Source organism: Camellia sinensis, chromosome 1 (genome assembly GCF_055761805.1).
Source record: "Camellia sinensis isolate YWXY chromosome 1, ASM5576180v1, whole genome shotgun sequence".
In the NCBI taxonomy this organism is placed as follows: Eukaryota; Viridiplantae; Streptophyta; class Magnoliopsida; order Ericales; family Theaceae; genus Camellia; species Camellia sinensis.
In genome coordinates this window covers 4,825,540-4,835,354 of record NC_138961.1, presented here as the reverse complement: position 1 = coordinate 4,835,354, position 9,815 = coordinate 4,825,540, and the positions used below count along the sequence as shown (strand labels likewise).

At 35.1% G+C, this 9,815-nt stretch overlaps 1 pseudogene; it reads left to right on the top strand.

Moving 5' to 3' along the window:
- Positions 1-1,756: 1,756 nt before the first annotated feature.
- Positions 1,757-5,129, top strand: LOC114317483 (pyruvate dehydrogenase E1 component subunit beta-1, mitochondrial-like; annotated as a pseudogene).
- Positions 5,130-9,815: the final 4,686 nt, after the last annotated feature.

Here is a 9,815-nt window from a genome sequence, read left to right as displayed (position 1 = left end):
TGCTAAGCATGCATGGGGTACCAAAACCAACTTAAAATCATGTTATATTATGGATATATAAGCATGAAAAACAGCCTAAACATGCTCAACACACACTCAAGCATAGGCTCTCTCAAGAGGCCAAAACATGCCCTTTTCAAGGACAACAAGGAGAGGGGGTCGCCCTCTCCTTCTTGGGACTTCAAAGCATCATCTTCACCACTGAAATCCCTCAAGATTTCAATGGTGAAGAGACCTCAACACCAAAATCCCGGAGCTAGCACAAAATGGCTCAAAATGAGGCCTTTCAAGGCCTAAGGGTGGTCAACTACCCTCAAACAACAAAACACTCTTAATAAACAATAAAGAGGGCCTAAAAATAGAAATTTTTTATGTTATACAATAAGCACAAAAATAGCTCTAAGACAGGTAGAAAATCAATGCAAAAATGGGGAAAAATGAGACTAGGTTCTCACCCTTGTAGACCTCTTCACAAATGGTGCTCCAATGACCTCCTTTGGCTTGAATCCAACACCAAAACTTCAAAATCAGTCCCTTAGAACCTTGGTTTCGAGAGGAAGGTGAAACACTAGGTGTTTGTGTGCAATAGTAAGACACAAAACACCTAGAGCACAAATGAGAGGGAAAGAGAGATAGAAAATGTATGTAACTCAAACCCTAGAACCAGAGCTCAACAATGGCTGTCTAAGCTCTCAAAATATCCTCCCTCTCTAACCTTAGTCTCTCCTTTTCTTCCAAGAGAGAGCCTCTCTCTATATGTCTTGTAAAGCTTACAAGACAAGCTTTACAAGAGGGAGATCCCTCCATACACGTGTATGGAGGGATGCAAAAGCAAGACAGCTGTCCAAAAATATCTGCAAAAGTAGATGAACAGCAATCGGCCGGCCAAAAATGCCATCTTGGCCAAAGAGAGTGCCGGCCGGCACTAAAAAGTGCTGACCGGAAACAAAAAGTACCGGCCGGCAATATACATTGCCAGTGGCAGCAAACACCAGCCGGTGGCCTCTAGCCACTGCCAGTGGTGGGTGGGGATGGTCTACAAGCCCTACCCTGCCTCTCAAAGGCAAGATGCAAGTGTTTGGTGCAAAACCAGACACTAAACGGTCAAGTTCGGAGATTCTGAGGCAAGGCGCGCGAGCCGAGACCTCCGGGAACTCCAAACGAACACAAACATGGATAATCACCGAGTGTTCAAACGGTGACGTCCAAGTCCAGAGGACGGTCAAAAATGGGGTGTCTACAAACACATTGTCCAAGCCCTTTGCCTTCACATGCTTCCTCACGCTCGGCACTCTGCTCAAGATCCGCCTCATAATCGTGTGAGAAGTATCCATCCTCAAGAATTTAGGGAATTGTTTGTTGTAGTCAAAATTGCTAAAATTGGTCACAATGCATGTCACAATGAAAACAAGTTCAGAATTAAAATCATGTGTATTAGGCTTTATGAGTATCTTATGAATACTTGAGATGATCTGGTTTTTTCATTTTTTATTTACTGGTATTTACAAAATAGACAATTATGCTTTTCAATCTGAAATGAGGGAGACAATATATAAACATGGTTCTCGAATGTCCATGTGTTATTTTCCTAACATTCAGTGCTCTGCTACATGATGTCCTTGGCAGATTATTTGCAACCTTGTTAAGTTATGGTTTCATGCTGCAGTCTGTTGAGGCTGCTAAGACCGCAGCAAAGAGCATTGCGGATATGTAGAATGTGGTTGAAGAGGACTTAGAATCTTCGAAGGAGGATGATATGGAAGGATCTGCAGTTCAAGGAGAAAGTGAAGATGAGAACGATAAACGACGTAAGGCTAGTTTGGATAAATTGGAGAAGGCTAGTGAAGATACAATCCTTGGCCAGGCATGTCACAAATATGAGAATTTAAATAAATTGTATCTTGGGTTTGTCTTTTCTTGGATTTCAGAGGTGCATAATTTCCTTGTTCATACCCTCCATATTTGTTTACAGAGGTCATTCGTCCTTTAAATTCTCTCTCCCTAAACTTGTGTTGGTCTTATCAATCCATGATTATCGGAGGATGGACTGTGTACTGATTTAGGCTTTACTCTTTTTTTTTTTTTTTTTTTTTGCCTATTCTCAGATTTCTATCTCATTCTTTTTCTGAGTTAAAAATTAAAAAGGGGCACTAGAGAGGTGATGTGAATATGCTATTTTAGTAACTTTTTGACCTTTTATGAAAAGATGTGCAGAAAAAGTAGAGAAGTGATATGACCCAAAAAATATAAAAAGACAAAAAAGTACACTATTTTAGTAGCATCTCAAATTTTTTGACTTTTTAATAAGATTTCACTTTGTGCTTTCCTTATGTGCCCTTTTCTTATTGCAAGTTGGGAGTACCAAGGTGCATACAAGGTTAGACCTCTCTCTCTCTCTCTCTCTCTCTCTCTCTCTCTCCCTATTAAGAATATAAACGTCCGTGGTCATATAACCGTCAATTTATACTACCTTTGTATAGATTTCCAAAGGGCTCTTGGAGAAGTATGGACCCGACAGGGTTGTTGATACTCCAATCACAGAGGTGGGACCTATTATTAGACTTGTTATGGCTTTCTCCTTTTGCTAATTTCCATGCTTAATTTACCAAATTATTTTCATTCTCTCTTCTTAGGTAAACTTGCTGATTTGAATTCTTGAATTTCTACAATGATGATTGACTTTTGTGTATGTATATAAATATGCCTTTTGTTTTTCCATAATTCTTTCATCTCATGTATAAATGCTAGTTTTGCAGGCATCAGAGTAAGTGCTGCTTATTATGGTCTTAGGCCTGTTGTGGAGTTTATGGCATTTAATTTTTCAATGCAGGTCAACGTTGTTTTATATTTTTGTCATCCCCAACACCTTGCAAAGAGAAAATTTATGACATTCTATTTATATTTGTTTTACTTGGTTACGATGGTCAAACTTACTTTGGAGCTTTAACTAATAGCTAATTAATTTAAAATCTTGTATCTCAGCTCTTGTTGCATATGAGTTTCTCTTTATAATTTGTTGGCCGCCTTTCTATCGCAGTTAATGTCTCCAAGGGATCTCAATCTTCATTTTGTTGCAGGCACTTGACCACATCATTAATTTTGCTGCAAATTCAAATTACATGTCTGCTGGCCAGATCAATGTACCTATTGTTTTTAGAGGACCAAATGGTGTTGCTGTTGGTGTAGGTGCCCAACACTCCCAAGCATGGTTCCTCAAGCTTCTTTTGCAAGTGATGGTTCTTTACTCGCTTGGTTGTTTTCTAAACAAATGACACGTTATTAAGCATCATTGCTTGTATCCTTAAGGTAATATGAGAGATATATAGTAACTACATAGCTCTAAAGCACTATGTATAGATGATAATTGAATAGTATTAAATTTGTGTCCAATTTGGACGGTTGCAAACAACTGTATCAATAAGTTTCAACCTTCAATACGGAGAATGTCAGATTTCTTTTTTTCCTTCTTCATTTTCACTAGGTATTTATTAGGTTTAAGGTTTGAGTACCTCCAAGTCTAATATTTGATTTACACAGTATCGTTTCTTGTTGTGAACATGTTGAGTTTCTTCATTACTAATCTCAAATATGCTTTCAGTGATAAAATTCTAAATTAGTGACACACATAACCATTGAGGACATATATGGAATGTCATGTAGTGTTTCACAGCATGGTATGGTGCCTGCCCTGGTTTGAAAGTGCTAGCCCCATACTTATCTGAAGATGCTCGTGGACTGCTAAAAGCTGCCATTAGAGACTCTGATCATGTTGTTTTCCTTGAAAATGAGTTTTTATGAGTACAGTGCAACATTAAGTTGTAATATATTAACCTTATCCATATATATCATTATTATTATCCTATGTGACTTTTGTGCTTCAGATATGGTGAGTCTTTCCCTATTTCGCAGAAGTTCTTGATTCCAATTTTTGCCTCCCAATAGGGAAAGCTAAGGTATTTTTCCTTAAGACTATGATAGTTTCTGTGGCTGCTTATGCTGTCTTGTGTTGTTATTTATTTTATCATGATTCACTATTTTTGTTATTTAAAATTTATTACCTTCTGTCTCCTAGGTTGAGAGAGAAGGAAAGGATGTCATGATTACAACTTTTTCGAGGATGGTGGGCTATGCCATTAAGGTTTGTCTATGAAACTTTATATCCTTTTGAGATGTGATCTTTGTCATTTAGAACCTAACATTGCTTGTTCCATGGGAGGACAGTGCTTTTGCACACGAAGTGATCTTAAGTTGAGAAAATGAAGCCATAGTTTGAACTTGAAAAATTTCAGGAGCATCTCTGTATTTGGTATAGTATGCTAATTAGTAATTATCCTACATTCTATAAGGTATAGCGGTTTTGACTGTCACTACCACACAGAATACAGAGTTTTAAGGCTTGAATTAGTCTCTATGATATTGTGACATTACTTTTAGCTTTGTGGATGAAATTACTTTGAACTGCAGCTAAGCATTCTCATATAGTCTTGTTGTAGTTCATTAATAAACACTTTTGTATTCATCTTCGATGAGAACATTAGTGATCCCTGTTGTTCGTTGACATTGCATATCTTTCAAATTCTCGTTCATATTGCCTTTGGTTACAGTTAGTTAATTTTGTGCCCCCCTTTTAAATGTAACTGTGTAGTGTGATGTTCAGGCAGTTGAGATTCTTGCAAAGGAAGGGATCAGTGATGAGGTATAAAGTACATTAAATAAATATGGTAGTGTTCGTGTAACACCTACAATCAATTCAAGTATTAGTTTAAATATGGTAGTGTTGGTTTACTGTTGAAATAGGTTATAAATCTTCGTTCAATTAGGCCACTAGATAGGGCCACAATCAATGCTTCAGTTTGGAAAACAAGTAGACTGGTGACAATTGAAGAAGGGTTCCCTCAACATGTTGTTTGTGCTGAAATCTGGTGTGTAACTCTTCCCACGTGCTTTCCTCATGCAAAATTTGATTGTGATATATAATTTACTTGTACATAGATGGATATATATGTACATGCACACACACATAATATTGTTGTTTTGATTATGTGCTTGTTATTTTAAATAGTGTATCAGTTATAGAGGAAAGCTTCATGTAACTTGATGCTCCGGTAGAGAGGATTGCTTATTTCTGAAAATTTAAATAGTGCATCACTTATTTCTGTGCCATTGTTTTATAGAGTGGAAAAGCTTTTACCGCAAAGGGAATGCAAGTGCTTGAGCTTGTAGGCAAGGAGACCATGGATCTTCTGATTACAGAAACTGATATTGAAGTTGATAAGAAGGAAGCTCGAGCACAAGATGATGAGGATCAATTGTTTGAAGAAGTGACATTTGATGGATGCTTCTACATATACGGAGGTCCAGAACAGTTGGAGATCACCTTATTTATCTTCTTGATAGAATGTCTTTCAATTCAATGTCATCTGGAATGATAGTTTTGGCTTAAGATTCTAAATTGCTATTATTTGCAAGAATTGAAGTCTTTGTCCAACCACTATGCTTTGTTATTTAACCAAAGAAAAGCGAAGCAATTATCTAAATAGAAGTCCTTTTATGACGGAAAGTTAAAACAGGTGCAACAAATTTTCAGTTCAAGTTCTGAAATTGATGGAAGTGCCACAACATCAGAAAAAGGAAAGAAAATAGAGACTGGAGCTAAGGGGAGTGCTGATGAGATGAAGAATCTACACGACTCTAGTGTCAAAAAGGCTGCTGAAATGGCTGCGGGGTAATCTTGCCTCAAACAATCTGTTTTTCTCCTTTCAATTTTGACTCTATTAATGCTATTAAGTAGGTATAACCTGTGTTGCCTGCATCATGAGTGAAGATGTTGGGGTAGGAGGTGGATTTTTTTGTTTTTTGACTTCTTAAGTTTGTTATGGCCCAATTTTTATTATATCTTAAGGATAATGCCTTAAACTTAGTCGAAAAAAGGCGTTCGGGTGGCAAAAATGCAAAACAGTCTCCCAACCAATGTTGTGATGTAACCGAAAGCTTCACCATGCCAATTATGGCCTGTAGGGACAGACGGTACGTATGTAGGACATGTAGGCTGGGAGTTAGAGTAAAAAATGCCTTAAACTTAGTTCAAAAAAGGTGTTCGGGGGGCAAAAATGCGAAACAGCCCCCCAACCAATGTTTTGATGTAACCAGCAGCTTTCCTATGCCAAATATGACCTATAGAGACAAATGGTACGTAAATAGGACACGTAGGCTGGGAGTTAGAGTCGAAAATGCCTTTTACTTAGTCAAAAAAAGGCGTTCGAGGGGTGAAAATGCAAAATAGACTCCCAATCAAAGTTGTGATGTAACGGCCAGCTTCCCCTTGCCAAATATGACTTGTAGGAATAGGCAGTACGTACATAGGATATGTAGGTTGGGAGTTAGAGTCAAAAATGCCTTAAACTTAGTCGAAAAAAGGCATTCGGCAGGCGAAAATGCGAACAGACCTCCAACCAATGTTGTGATCTAACAAGCAAGTTCCCCATGCTAAATATGACCTGTAGGAACGAATGGTACATAAATAGGATACGTAAGTTGGGAGTTAGAGTAAAAAATCCCTTAAACTTAGTCGAAAAAAGGCGTTCGAGGGGCAAAAATACAAAACTGGCCCCCAACCAATGTTGTGATGTAACAGCCAGCTTCCTTGTGCCAAATATGACCTGTAGGAACAGACAGTATGGAAATCGGACACGTAGGTTGGGAGTTAGAGTAAAAAATACCTTAAACTTAGCCCTCATTTGGGATGTAATCCTTTTAGCCTAAAAGCCAAGAAGTCACTAAAAAAATCAAAAAGCTAACAACCTATATCAAAAAGTCAAAGATTATCTTTTCTCTCTACTTTTTGCATATCTTTTCGTAAAAAATCAAAAAGTCATCCCAAACATACTAGTTTTTTAACATCATATTTTAGCCAAAAAGTCAAAAAGTTACTAAAAAAACACGTTCCCAAATGAGGTTTAGTCAAAAAAGGCGTTGGAGGTGCGAAAATGCAAAACAGTCCCTCAGCCAATGTTGTGATGTTACCAGTAGGTTCCCCTTGCCAAATGTACCTGTAGGAACAGACGGTACGTAAATAAGACACGTAGGCTGGGAATTAGGGGCAAAAACACCTTAAACTTAATCGAAAAAAGGAGTTCGGATGGTGGATATGCAAAAATAATTATTAATTACGTGCAATTATTACTTGTAAAATATTACTTGTAAAATATTACTTGTTGCTTGAAATATGCGTTCGAGTTTTACATATTTTTCTTTTATATAAATTCGAGCATGCAAAACTAATGATTTATTTGAAAATATTAATTATATTCGAGTTTTATATATATATTTTTATAATTTTAAATATTCCAATATTTAGTTAATACTAATGATTAATTTTATTTGTACAGATGGTTTTTGGCGTGGAATTGTGGATACGACTTTTTTTGATAAGTACAAAAGAAATTGTTTTTAGTCTACGGATTAGAATTGTTCGTACACATTAGTTTTATGGCATGGTACAACTTAGCTTTTGATGTGGTACAGATAATTTTTGATGCAGTACAGATTACCTTTTGGAGTGGTACAGATTAAATTTTGGCGTGGTACAAATTAGTTTTTGGTGGTACTGATTAACTTTTGGATATTAATTTTGTTTAATCCTCTGTTATGTATGGACTTGTATTTTTGAGGTTGGATTATATTTGGTTTATATGGAATTTCTATTGCATGTATAATTTGATGTTAAATATGAATTTTTTTGATGGTTGAAAATGAAATGTGTGCATGTTGTGGAATGGTTACTAATTTCATCAGTATATGGAATATTTTATTTATATACAAGTTGCACTAATAATGAAATAAATACAGGTGGTCAAGAAATTAATTAAAAAAAAATTATAAAGCTTTTCGCGACTAAATATTTTAGTAGCCAATAATGCAAGCAAAGGTTTTTCATGACTAAATATTTAGTAGTAAAAAAGAAACAAAAGACTTTTGGTGTCCAAATAGTTAGTAGTCAAAATAAATCAAGATTAGGGAAGAAACTATTGCCGACTAAATATTTTATTCACGAAAGAACATGGCATCCTTTGGTAACTAAAATGTTTGGTCGTAAAAGACGATGAAATGAAAATATCTAATCTTTTGCCAACTAAAATGTTTAGTCGTGAAAACTAATAATGACTAAACTATTTGGTCGCTAAATGTATTATTATTAGTGACTTAAATTTTTAGTCGGTAATTATATTATTATTAGCGACTAAAATGTTTTAGCAACTAAATATTTTAGTTGCGGAAAGAGAATTTCATTTTGATTTAATTACTTTTGGCGATTAAATATTTCATCGACAAAATGTTATGTTTGGCGACTAAGTTCGTTTTAGTAGCGAAAGATAAGATAATTAGTGACCAACATCAATTTAGTCGCCATTGACTATTGCCGACAAGGGTTTTGTGACCAATGAGGCAATGAAGAACTTTAGTAGACATGGCGGTGGGGTGAAGGTGGATGTGGTGGTAGGGTAGTAGCAATGGCGGTGGTGGTATATGGAGCGACTGTGGTAGTGGTGGTAGAGTAGTAATAGTAGTGGAGTTCAAGTGGTGATAGGGCATGACAGCTGATAGTAGTGGAGTTCAAGTGGTGATGGGGCATGACAACTGTTGTAACAGTGGGGATGGTGGTGGTGGTGGTGGTGTTGGTGTAAGAGGCAGGGTACCCTTTATCCAATTCATTTGTTTCATTAAATTTTAAGTTTATAAGATAAAAGTCATTTAAATTATGACGAATTTCTCACATTAAATTATATAATTATTTAATGCTAATTGAATTTATAAATATTTATGCATAAGCATCAACATATACCATTATAACCTCACAATTGCTACAATTATCACTAATATTGTTGCTATCATCATCACCATCCCTGTCACTGTTACCACCACCACCACCACCACCATTATCAAGCCACCATTGTTATTACCACCATCTTCATTATCATTGTCATTATCACCATAAAACATACCATCATTTCACTACCAATCACAGTTTTTATGATCATTGTCACCACCTTTCCACCACCACCTCTACTACTACAATCATTCACCTCCATAATCATTATCATAATTACCAGTGCATTTGTTTTGAGTTTTCTGGATTAAGTTTTTTGAATATTAAGTTTTTTGGTTTTCTTGTTTTTAGTGAATATTTTTAAAATTTTAAACATTTTTTTTTTTACTTTTTTAGATGCATCTTAATTACATGTATCTAAAAAGTAAAAAATTTGTGAAAAAATATTTTAAAAAATTAATAAATACATAAAAACACAAAAAATGTACTGAATTCTTATATTTTTTTCTTGTATTTTTGGTATTTAGTGAATTTTTAAAAGATTTTTTTTAATTATTTTACTTTTTAGGTGTGTCTAAAAAGTAAAAAATTGCTTAAAATATTAAAAAAAATTAAGTAAAAACAAAAAAAATAAAAAATACGAAAGTAGAATTTTCTGAAAAGTGTTTTTGGAAAAATGGAACCAAGCAAGCTGAATGATTTTTTAATTTTGGGCTCTCAAAAATCCAAACTAAAAGTAAGTTATTTTATTAGTTGGGCACATGAACACGTGGTATTCCTAATCTATTAGATAATTTATGCAAATAGTAACAATTTTAAATTAATTTGTTGTCTAATTAATTCTAAAATATTAAATTACCAAAATTTTAATATTTTTTAATGGAAACTTGATAGTAATAATTATTTCATTGTCTTCAACTAGCGAAATTTTATTCTCTTCAAGTAGTGAAATTTAGCCTTAATGTTTAGGTGAAATTTAACTATTAGC